Genomic DNA, 12,878 nt, shown 5'->3' with positions numbered 1-12,878 from the left:
GTGCCCAAACAGTCATTGCACACTTAGAGAGGGTAAACCACTCATCCCCTGCCCTGCTCCATGAGCAGAACAGCCCCGCCGACCCGCCTGCCCGCAAAGGAAATATAAAATGATAATAACTGAAAGTTATTATCATTTTATATTTCTTTTCCTTTACACTGCTCAAAGGCAGTGGGGCGACGCTCCTCCGCCATAGCAGAGGAGCCGCCACTGCCTTCGATGCACCTGTCACATGTGTCAGGCAGGCAAAGATCTCTAGATATAGCAGCTGGTCCTCCTCCAGGGATGGGGTGGTTTGGTGAGGGGGAAGGTTTGGCTTCCATGGTCGACTGTGGATTCCCCAATCAAACATTATCCAAAGCCCGGTCGTTTGTGAGCCTATTTCAGAATAATGTTATTCTATGCTATCTCAGCGAACACTTACGACTGAATGTCATGTAAGCGTGAAAATTCCAGTTACCAGCAGTTGTCTGAGAACACCGGCCTGTGGCCTACATCATTATTTTCACATGTCGCAGTAGGTTCATGTTGATGACCTAGTTTAGAAGTTCTAAGAGGTCACCTAGATTTGCAGCACAGCTGAGCTTCACTCCCCTGGATTTTCATAATTGACAATCCCTCGCTCCGGGTGCATGCAAGACAGCCCTCCATGCGTCATATTGCAACAGGAGCCAGAAGGGCCACTAATTTGTTTTTATCCAACACTGTGTTGTGATTTCGTGAACTGTGCATACTTTACCAGCATGTTTATATTTGTGATCATCAAGCCCCCGTATAAGCAGTAATTCACTTTGCCTGCCTCTGGGCTTTGTTTTCCAAACAGAGCTGCAGTGCTATTGTTTCCTGCTGCTAAACCCAGCAAGCTGCCAAACGATTGTTTTTTTATCTCTTATAACAGCTTTCGATCTGTCCCTATTCCTCATTTATTTAAAAGGGAGAAGAATCCATTTTAAATCATAGGCTCACCCAGTGTAGCCTTCCATTTGGTGTTTCTTTTTCTCTCTTTTATGAGCGGTAAGGCTGTCTTAAAGGACAGTGTTCACTTTGAGCAGGTGGTTGCAGGTGGGGCACATGGTACTAATTTTTTGGGGACCAGCAGTCACTTTTCATCAGTAGACTTTGACCTCAGAGCAAGGGAGATAAAAACACAAAAGGGCAAAATTAGCAGGGAGGAAAAGATGGGAAGACAGTGAAATCCAACCAGAGAGAGTGAAATAAAGAGGCAGAGAATGTCTGGTGGTGGATCAAAGACGCATGGGTTAAATCAAAATTATGTGGCCTTGGTATTCGAAACCGCTGTGCCAACCACTGGCTTCTGAGCAAAACTTTGGGCACATTGAAATTGTAATTGTATAATGCTTACTACCTCTGATTAGGCATTGAAGCGTTTCTCGGTGAGTAGCACGCTACCCCAGAACCGAAGGCGGATTAGTGGTGGATTAGTATAGGTAAATATAAGTGTTAATTGAAGTGGTGGACATGTGAATCTGATAGTTGGATTTAATAGGTTAAAGGAGGGATAGGTGAGGGAAAAGTCTGGAAGGGGCTATTTGGGATATCATAGTAATAAAATGAGGTTTTGGATGAGTCAAAGCCTGGCTTGTACATCACAGATACCAGAAACAAGCATTTAACTCAGCACTTCCACTGAGTGTTAAGGCAACCGGTGCAACTCAGTCGCAGAGTGTAAATCAGAGGGCAGACGTGGGGCCCGATTCACAGAACTAACTTAAGACAAAATCCTAAACTTACTACTTTTGGTATTCACAGAATGCACTTACTGCTTTTGGTATTCACAGAATGGATTTATGACTATAACTTTACGCCCGCACTCGGGCCGGAGATTCTGGCCCGGAGGTGGAGATTCCAGCCCGGAGGTGGGGATTCCGGCCCGGAGGTGGGGATTCCGGCCGGCGGTGGAGATTTAGCCATGGCCGAATTCTCCACCTCCGAGCCAGAATCCCCACCTCCGGGCCGGAAGTCCCACCTCCGGGCCGGAATCTTCGCCTCCGGGCCGGAATTTCCAGCCCGAGTGCGGACATAAAGTTAGTAGTCGTAAATCCATTCTGTGAATACCAAAAGTAGCAAGTGCATTCTGTGAATACCAAAAGTATTAAGTTTAGGATTTTGTCTTAAGTTAATTCTGTGAATCGGGCCCATGGTTTCCACATTGGGCATAGCAAAACTCAATGTTGAAATCCTCATACCTTACAGGATTAATCGTTGCAAATATGGGGGTCTGTCTCCCGATGCGAGCAGCACACACTATGTACATGTTGCAGCATGTCATGAGCTTCACGCAACAAGGGTATGGCAAACAGTTAGATAACAGTAGTTTTTGTTTTTTGACATAAGACATTTCCCTACAAAACATCGAATTGTTTTCATTATTGAATAGGGGCGTCATTTTCAACATTTAGGACTGAGCTAATTTTATGTTCTAAATATATCCCTGGTGTATTTTAAGGGGAGGTGCCTGTTAATGGGAAAACACAATTAGCACTGAATTGTATATGACCGACTTCTCTGCCTTGAAGGATAACCACATATGGCAACATGTCTGTCTCCTGAGCTGAAATAGGGGACGGGGTGTGGTAGCTTTAATCTCAAAATGCTCAGCTGTTGAATCTTCTGCAGGCCTACTATTCTCTCTTTCCCTACTGTAGCCCCCTATAGCTATATAATGCTCACAGTAACAGTCCAAGGTCCTGAAATCCTATAGTATGCTGGCTGGTTATGCGCCCTCCCTAATGGCTGAATACAAGCTCATGATCTTGTGTAGAAACAAACACAGGAGTTCACTGGAGCAGCAACCTAAGTTTAACTCCTATATATACACTGATAACCCAGCCAAACCCACCTTAACCTGGGGAGTGGTGTCAGAGCCTGGCCTCTAGCACCCCTAGGAGTAACCTTCTAACCCCGATTCTCCTGGCCTTCCACCTATGGAAATGTACAAATCAGCCCCAGCTCCCTCTTCAGTTTAAGGCTTTATGGATATTGCACTACCATGGGAGGAGGAGCTGGCATTTGTCTAAGTGCGGAAAGCAGAGAGACAAAGAGAGATTCCCAATCCCAAGGGATTCTCCTAGACTAGTATCCATTTAGCCACCTGTCTCCGGCCATCCATAATTGCGATGAACCAGGTCCAGCGGGGTCAGTAAGACGAGCGTTGTGGTGCTCCCTGTGGTGCTGGCAGATCATGGTGCAGGCAGCTGCATTGTTGTTGCTGAAGTGCTGTTATTGGTAGACGATTTGGAGTCAATGGCGCCGGTGGACCATGGCTGCGGTCGGTGTCATGTATCGAGTAACTTAGGAGCAGTGTCCCCAGGACACGGTGCAAGCAGTGGCATCGATGTCAGCATGGAGTGACGGCGCCAGGAATACCAGGGTGACAATGTGAAGCAAGGCAGTGTGAAGTGCGCTTCCCTCAGGTCATGGTGCAAGCAGTTGCTCGGTGGGGGCGTCGGGTGGCGTCATCGGTGAGGCCAGGGTTGCTGTGTGAATTGGGCAGTGCTCTCTGCAGGGCCAATGTTCATGGAAACAAACAAGGAGAACCCCTCACACCATAAGATAGATCCGTTATTTTAAGTAGACTACATAATATGTCCGCACCTCTTGATTCCACCTTATGTTGGACATGTTTACTCTATCTTTTGTTTGTAAAGAAATTCTCCCACTATTGTACTATGCTTTCTTGCATTCAAACCCACATTGGATGTGTATGTTGAAACATACAAATGAAACAAAACTTTGACAAGACTTTACACTCTGGATGACATGAAAAACATTGTTCTTTGTGGACTATTCTGTCCTCAAACATTATATTGATATAGAAGTACACAACAATACTGTACATACATATAAATGACATAAGTCATAAAGGTTAAGGACTTTGACACTCAAATGATTGACAATTACTAAACCTTTTTCTTATGTATATATTGTACTTTTTTTTTAACTTAGTGACCAAACTACACAAATACAGATACATAGGGTATACATATATAGTGACATTTCCTGTCATGTTTATATATTCATACTCTAGTGGGTATGTATATTTTATTTTATCACCAACAGTGGTATGATCCGGCAGTTGCATGAAGGATTGGGGTGCACACAAATTGTTTAAGAAACCATGAAGTCAAAGAGATTTAAAACTTCATATTCTTTCCCATAGTATTTATATGTTGATTGCAGCAGATGCTGGGTGCCCTCAAATCCTTAAAATTAAGCTGACGCGTTTCGACCTTCTGAATGGGCCTGTCACTTTAATGACGGTCTTACTCACTGCTTGAAATTATAGAGGTTACTGTAAGTGGGACATAGAGAAAGGGTGGCTTTAAATAACCAGAGTTTATGTCATGGTAATTGATAACCACATCTGTCCTTGCATAATCACAGACTGTTACTTTATTAACTTATTGCTCAGTATGCCACCATGTAGGTGCTCACATGTATTATATGATATTGTGGAGAGCTCAGCTTCTAATTAGAATTAAAATCAAAGAGGAGAGAAGAGGGATTGGAAAAATTAGTCAATTAGACATTCTGATGTCATCATGGAGCATTTAATCTTTTGTTACAGGCCGATTTTGTCCAAAAGTGTTCTAAAGTTCTGGGGTCAGGGCCCCAATATTTACACTAGGCAGAAGGTCTCTTTGGCTCATTAAAAGCAGTTCTGTCCTCCCAGGTCCAGCTTCACTACAGGAGGTGGAGACAGCATTGTTCAGAGCTGACACAGTCTATTCAGTTGCTAGTGAAAACTCCTCCCGCCACTCTAAATGCAGAAATGTCTATTCAGCCTAGCTATGAGTCACCCAGGAATGGCAGGACACACCTCAACACCCCTTGTAACTGTCTAGAGTGAATACATATCCCCAGCTCCAGTCAATCTAAAACCAGATGGTGAATACACAAACAGGCAGAGGTACACAGGATGGTTATACAAGAAAATGCTCACTCTAAAAGTGGCATTTTCAAATACACAATTTAAAAACCACCTTTACTAAAAGATCTGTTATTAGCCCCTTCGATGCTCATAACGGAGCGGTTCCATCTTAAGCATCGGTTGAGCTGTGCTTATGACGGAACCGCTCCGTCATGAGCACAGCCCCTGGGGGAAGCGCTGGCGCTCCCCACTGGGGCATCGATCTTGCCCCCACAGAGGGGGATGGCAGCGGAAGATTTTCCGCTGCCACCCCTAATCCCCCCACGCTTTCCCATGATGTGAGTGCGCACAGCGCGCGCCGACGTCATCAGGAAGCGCTGGGACGCCTGGAAGCCATTTGCTTCCAGGCGTCCGGCGGAGGTAGGTGTGTTTCCTCGTCTCCAGTGGGGCGGGGGGGGGGCATTTGGGGACGCATTGAGGTATCGGGGGAGAGGAAAGTGTATTTCCTCTCCCCTGATGTCTCAAAGCAGGGCATTCCTGCTTGACGATCGAGCACAGCGTTGCGATCGTGGAGCAGGAATGCCCCACTAGACACCAGGGATGTCCTTTTCTTGCAAAACGAAGCAACCCTTGGGCAAGGGTAACTTCCTTTGGGGGCCAATTAAAATATAGACTTTTCTGCCCCCCCCCCCTCCTTGGGACAGATCGGACGTTTTTTGGGCCGTTTCTGGACCCGGGGGGGCAGAAAAGCCCACTAGACCCAGGGATTACCTATAAATTTAAATGGAAGCAACCCCTTGGGCAAGGGTTGCTTCCAGGGGGGTAATTTTCTTAGTTTGGATATTCAGCCCCCCCTTGGGGCAGATTGCCCCATTTGTTTGGCCTTTCTACCCCAGGGGGGGCAGAAACCCCCACTAGACACCAGGGCATTTATTTAAATTGTGATGGAAGTGACACCTTGGGCAAGGGTCACTTCCAGGGGCCATTTTTTTTGTAATGGGATTTCTGCCCCCCCGGAGGCAAATCGGCCGGAACCCCCACTAGACACCAGGGAATTATTTGAAATAAAAATGGAAGCGGCCTCTTGGGCAAGGGTCACTTGCCAGGGGGCAATTTTTTTTTATGTGTATTCTACTCCCCCTGGGGGCAGCTTGGCATTTTTATTGGGCCTTTCTGCCTCAGGGGGGGGGCAGAAAACCCCACTAGACACCAGGGACTCATTTTAAAAATGAAATGGGAGTGACCCCTTGGGCAAGGGTTGCTGCTAGGGGCATATTGTTTTTGTATGCGTATTCTGCCCCCCCTGGGGGCAGATAACACTGGTTTTTTTTTGCCTTTCTGCCCCGGGGGGGGGGGGGGCAGAAAACCCCACTAGACACCAGGGACTTCTTTTAAGTTAAAATGGAAGGAACCCCTTGGCCAAGGGTCGCTTCCAAGAGGCACATTCTTTTATATGTGTATTCCCCCCCCCCCCCCCCCGGGGGCAGATCAGCCTATTTGTTTGCCCTTTCTGCCCCAGGGGGGCAGAAAACCCCACTAGGCACCAGGGATTTTGTTTTGTGAGTAATGGAAGCAACATGGCCGCTTCCTGGGCACGGATCTGCCCCTTTTTTGGCCTTTCTGCCCTAAGAGGGAGGGGAGAGGCAAAAAACCCTACTAGGCACTAGGGATTTATTACTTTTGCAAGGGGAGCAAATTTCTGTGTGCTGTTTTCTGCCCCACCTGGCGGGTAAATTGGCCTGGCAGACAACCTCACCTGATCCCTTGGGCAAGATCACCCCCTATTTTTCTCAGCCCTATTTGAAGGCCCATCTGGCCGATTGACCAGTTGGGTAGTAACATAGCGTGTTATCATGTTAATTGTTTTATTTTTTGTGAATTGCAATTGTAATGCTTTATTTCTCCTTTTTTGTTCTAGTTGAAGGCTTTTGCTCTTTAGACTGTTCCAGGCTGCGGTTTCGTTACTGGTGGTTCTGCTGTTTGTGTAGTTGCATGTGTTTGGTACGTGACTTTTTTTGTACAATGTAAATGAGTTTAATTTCTTTGCATGAATTTGTTTTTTGCAAATGGTGTAATAATACCAGTATGTTTGGCTTCTGTTTTGCTGAGTGTCAGAAACTTTTTGCATTTGTGCTCGATGTGTATTTTGTTGTCTTGTGAGTAATTGGTTTTGTTTTTTTCTTTCTAGTGGGATATAGGTGGTTTTTGCTGTGTCTCTGCAGAGTAGGTGCTGGTGAGTGTAGCTGTCTCTTGTAAGTGAATTGTTTAGTTTTTTGAGTATATAAATCTTTGTGATAAAGGCACACATTTTTTTACGTACTTGTTTTGCACAGTGTTGGTTGTTGTTGACTTGTTTGTTCAGTCTCCTTTCTTAGTAAGGATAATGGCTCAGCAGGTTGTTGGTATGCTTTTTGAGCCTTCCTCTGACCATGGTTCAGAGACTGACTCTGCATCTGAGTCAGAGGAGGCAGGGGACGATTCAGGCAGTGAGTTTTCTCTCCACATAGAATTATCGGATGATGCAGATGAAGTGCCTGTGTTAGAGAAGGAGATTGATGTGCCGATAGTGCGGCAAAAGAGGCATCTGGGCTGCAGCCTGGGGCTGCAAGGCTTCCCGTTGGTATGGTACGGCAAGAGGCATCTGGGCTGCACCCTGCGGCTGCAAGGCTTCCCATTGGTATAGTGCGGCAAGAGGCATCTGGGCTGCACCCTGGGGCTGCAAGGCTTTCCGTTGAACGTGCTGACCTCTGGGTTGCTCCAGGCATGGTGCAGCCGGCATTGCCAGACTTTACTGGGTTTCCAGGGTGTAGAGTGAATACTGAAAACGTTTTGCCGATAAATTATTTTCAGTTGTTTATGGACAATGTGTTTTTGGCAGAGATTGTTGAGCAGACTAATTTGTATTGTGAACAGTTTTTGAGGGACAACAGTGCCTGTCTTAAGCCCCGCTCTAGAGCTACCCGGTGGACTCCCACAAATCTGGAAGAGATGAAGAAGTTCTTGGGTTTAACTTTTTTGATGGGCTTACTAAGGAAGCCATCAATGTCTTCATATTGGTCTACTGGTCCCTTGATGGCAACTGCTATTTTTCCGGCAGTCATGAGTCGTGATAGGTATTTGCTTCTGCTTCAGATGATGCATTTTGTCGATAATGGTTTAGCGTTGCCACGAGATCACCCTGATTATTTGTGACTGTCTTTTTAAGATCCGACCTGTCATTGATCACTTTGTTGATCGATTTTCTGAGATCTCTGCTCCAGGGAAGGAAATTGCAGTGGATGAGTCTTTGGTGTTGTTCAAGGGCTGCTTGGTTTTTAGGCAGTACATTCCTAATAAGAGGGCACGCTATGGAATCAAGCTGTATATGCTGTGTGACAGTAGGACTGGATATGTCTCTAATTTCAGGGTGTACACCGGTAAGGAATCCAGGATTAACCCCCATGGTTGTCCGTTCACTTTTGGAGTGACTGAGAAAATTGTGTGGGAACTTGGTAGAGGATTTTTTAACAAAGGCCACCATTTATATGTAGATAACTTCTACACTGGTGTGCGGTTGTTCAGGGAATTGGCCAAAGTGGACACTGTTGCTTGTGGCACAATCCGCTGTAACCGTAAAGGTTTCCCAAAAGAACTTGTTTGTCAAAAGCTTGTGCGGGGACAGTTCAGTGCGTTGTGTTGCGAGGAGCTTCTAGCTGTGAAGTTTTCAGACAGGAGAGATGTCTACACGCTGACTACCATCCATGATGAAAGCACTGCACCTGTGACTGTTTGGGGTCAGGTTGCTGAAGCGCGCAAACCTATGTGCATTTTAGACTATAATAAGCACATGGGTGGTGACGACAGAGTAGATCAGAGGTTGGAACCTTACGCTGATCTTCGTAAGTCTTACATTTGGTACAAGACGTTGGCTATCCATATTTTCCACTTGGCAACCTTTAATGCTTTTGTTGTGTTCCAGGATTCTTGTCCTGAGTCAAAGATGACTTTTGCTAAGTTTCAGGAGTCTGTAATAGGCAGCCTTATTTTAGTGGAACAGGAAAGTGTTCCTAGAGTTGGAGTGGTGGAGGATGTTGCGAGATTGAAAGAGCACCACTTTCCTGATCACATTCCTCCCACACCCTCAAAAGACTTTCCCAGTAGGAGATGTAGTCTGCTGGCGAAGAGGTATGTGGAAGGAGACTCGTATGTACTGCCCCGAGTGCCCTTCTAACCCTGGGCTGTGTGTGCCTGCTTGTTTTAGAATGTACCACACGCAAAATAATTTTTGGGAGCATCCATGAGTGGTAAAGTGAACTGCCTGGCCTCTATTGTTAAATATTTTTGGTTCAGTTTCAAGGTTGGCATTTGTGTAGTGTATTGAGTTTCAGATTTTGTGTTAGAAGATTTGTAACTATTTGCAATTTGTTTGTGTTTTCTTATTTATATAAAAAAAATTCTAAATGTGATTGTGGTGTGCGTGGAGTGGCGCTTGTCTGGCGTTGTGCGTGGTCTGGCATTTGGCTGGCGGTGTGTTTGGATTGGCGCTTGGCTGGCGGTGTGCGTGGACAGGCGCTTGGCTGGCGGTGTGTTTGTACTGGCGGTTGGCTGGCGGTGTGAGTGGTGTAGCGCTTGGCTGGCGGTGTGGGTGGACTGGCGCTTGGCTGGCTGTGTGTTTTGATTGGCGCTTGGCTGGCGGTGTGTTTGTACTGGCACTTGACTGGCAGTGTGTTTGTTCTGGCGCTTGGCTGGCGGTGAGTTTGCACTGGCCCTTGGCTGGCGGTGTGCGTGGACTTGCGCTTGGCAGGCTGTGTGCGTGAACTGGCGCTTGGCTGGTGGTTTGTGTGGACTGACGCTTGGCTGGCGGTGTGCGTGGACTGGCACTTGGCTGGCGGTTTGTGTGGACTGGCGCTTGGCTGGCGGTGTGTGTGGAGTGGTGCTCGGCTGGTGGTGTACGTGGACTGGCGCTTGGCTGGTGGTGTGTGAGTAGTGACTAGCTGCTGGTCACTACACACACTGCTAGCGAAACGCCACTCAACGCAATCCGTGAGCTGGTGTGGTTGCTGTGTCAGGAATGTGCGCATGTGAAAGTGATGGACCCTTGAATGGCGCTGTCTGCTGGTGTGAGTGTTATAATGTGCTGGGCCTGCGGCTGGTGTTGTGAATGGTTTTGTATGTGTCACACGTATGAAAGGTGTATGAATGGCCTGTAAAGAGGTTGTTGCCTTGTCGTGGCTTTACAGCTCACGAGCTGTGAGTCAATGGTTCAGTTTCTCGTCTTTTCAATTAACAGTGCATTTCATTTTCATGAAATCTCTGGTTAATACAACTGTATATACTGAACCATCACTCACCCTCGTGCCAAATCCAACCAGTATGTATGTGTGCTTGAGGAATAGGTGTTTTTTTCATAAAAATGTGTCTGTTCTGTTTTTGGCAGTCAGGGTGTCCCTTGTCCTTTTTTTGTGAATGTTGTAATGTGTTGGCTTTGTGCCTGGTGGTGTGAATGGCCTTGTGTGTATATGTAGCGCTTAGAATTCTCGGTGCTATACTCTAAATCCCTATGTTTTGGGCTCTTCTTAGCTACAGGCCTTTGGCCCACCCACACAAGTGAGGTATCATTTTATTTGGGAGAACAAGGGGAACACTCGGTGGTAGGACATTTGTGCCGGCACGGTGATTCCACACAAAAATATGTGGAAAATGTGGTATTTTCAGCTAAATTTGAGGTTTGCATGGCATTCTGGGTAGGAAAACGTTGGGGGATCCACGCAAGCCATACCTCCCCCGGGTGTCTAGTTTTTAGAAATGATTGGGTTTGGTACTTTCCCAAGATTGCTGCCGAGCCCAGGGCCAAAATCTCAGGTGCCCCCCCAAACCAGGTAGTTTTGCTATAGGTAATTTTGAAGTCTCCACAGAACGATTTGGGCCATTTCCTGTTGCAGCCACTATGCCTACCCACACAAGTGAGGTACCATTTTTATTGCGAGACCTGAGGGAACGCTGGGTGGGAGGAAATTTGTGGATCCACGCAGATTCCAGAACTTTCCACCACAGAAATGTGAGAAAAAAGTGAATTTTCAGCGAAATTTGAGGTTTGCAGGGGATTTTGGGTAGGAGAATGATGGGGGACCCATGCAAGCCATACCTCGCTTGACTCCCCCGGGTGTCTAGTTTTTAGAAATGTGTGGGTTAGGTAGGTTTCCCTAGATGGCTGCCGAACCCCGGGCCAAAAACTCATGGGACCCCCCATGCAAAACCAGGTTGGTTTGTGATAGGTAATTTTGATGTTGATTCAATAGCTTTGGGCCTGTGCCTGTCGCGGGTCCTTGATCCACCCACGCAAGTGAGGTACCATTTTTATTGGGAGACCTGGGGGAACGCTGGGTGGGAGGAAATTTGTGGATCCACACAGATTCCAGAACTTTCCACCACAGAAATGTGGGGAAAATGTGTTTTTTTAGACAATTGTTTAGGTTTGCAAGGGATTCTGGGTAACAGAACCTGCTGGGAGGCAGTCAAGTCATCCCATCCTGGACTCCCCTGGGTGTCTAGTTTTCAAAAATGATAGGTTTGCTAGGTTTCCCTAGGTGCCGGCAGAGCTATGGTTCGAAAACTACAGCTAGGCACTATGCCAAAAAAGGGTCATTTTTCACTGCGAAATTGAGGTGTGTCCACGTTGCGTTTTGCGCCGGTTCCTGTCGCGGGCACTAGACCGACCCACACAAGTGAGGTACCATTTTTCTTGGAAGACTTTGGGGAATGCGGGTGGGTGGAAATTTGTGGATCCACGCAGATTCCAGAACTTTCCATCACAGAAATGTGGGGAAAATGTTTTTTTTTAACTTTCTTAGGTTTGCAAGGGATTCTGGGTAACAGACCCTGGTGGGAGGCAGTCAAGTCACCCCATCCTGGATTTCCCTGGGTGTCTAGTTTTCAATAATGTATAGGTTTGCTAGGTTTCCCTAGGTGCCGGCAGGGCTATGGTTCAAAAAAGACAGCTAGGTGCTTTGCCAAAAAAGGGTCATTTTTCACTGCGAAATTGAGGTGTGTCCACGTTGCGTTTTGTGCCGTTTCCTGTTGCGGGCACTAGGCCGACCCACACAACTGAGGTACCATTTTTCTCAGAAGACTTTGGGAAACGCGGGGTGGGTGGAAATTTGTGGATCCACATAGATTCCAGAACTTTCCACCACAGAAATGTGGGGAAAGTGTGGTTGTTTTTGGACAATTTTTTAGGTTTGCAAGGGATTCTGGGTAACAGAACCTGGTGGGAGGCAGTCAAGTCACCCCATCCTGGATTCCCTTGGGTGTCTAGTTTTCCAAAACGTATAGGTTTGCTAGGTTTCCCTAAGTGCCGGCAGAGCTATGGTTCAAAAACTACAGCTCGGAACTTTGCCAAAAAAGGGTTATATTTCACTGCGAAATTGAGGTGTGTCCACGTTGCGTTTTGCGCCATTTCCTGTCGCGGGCACTAGACCGACCCACACAAGTGAGGTACCTTTTTTCTTGAAAGACTTTGGGGAATGCGGGTGGGTGGAAATTTGTGGATCCACGCAGATTCCAGAACTTTTCACCACAGAAATGTGGGGAAAATATTTTTTTTTAACTTTCTTAGGTTTGCAAGGGATTCTGGGTAACAGACCCTGGTGGGAGGCAGTCAAGTCACCCCATCCTGGATTTCCCTGCGTGTCTAGCTTTCAATAATGTATAGGTTTGCTAGGTTTCCCTAGGCGCCGGCAGGGCTATGGTTAAAAAAAGACAGCTAGGTGCTTTGCCAAAAAAGGGTCATTTTTCACTGCGAAATTGAGGTGTGTCCACGTTGCGTTTTGCGCCGTTTCCTGTTGTGGGCACTAGGCCGACCCACACAAGTGAGGTACCATTTTCCTCAGGAGACTTTGGGAAACGCGGGGTGGGTGGAAATTTGTGGATCCACGCAGATTCCAGAACTTTCCACCACAGAAATGTGGGGAAAATTTGTTGGTTTTTTTTGGACAATTTTTTAGGTTTG

Source organism: Triturus cristatus, chromosome 2_2, assembly GCF_964204655.1.
Source record: "Triturus cristatus chromosome 2_2, aTriCri1.1, whole genome shotgun sequence".
NCBI classification, from domain to species: Eukaryota; Metazoa; Chordata; class Amphibia; order Caudata; family Salamandridae; genus Triturus; species Triturus cristatus.
This window is presented reverse-complemented; position numbering follows the sequence as displayed.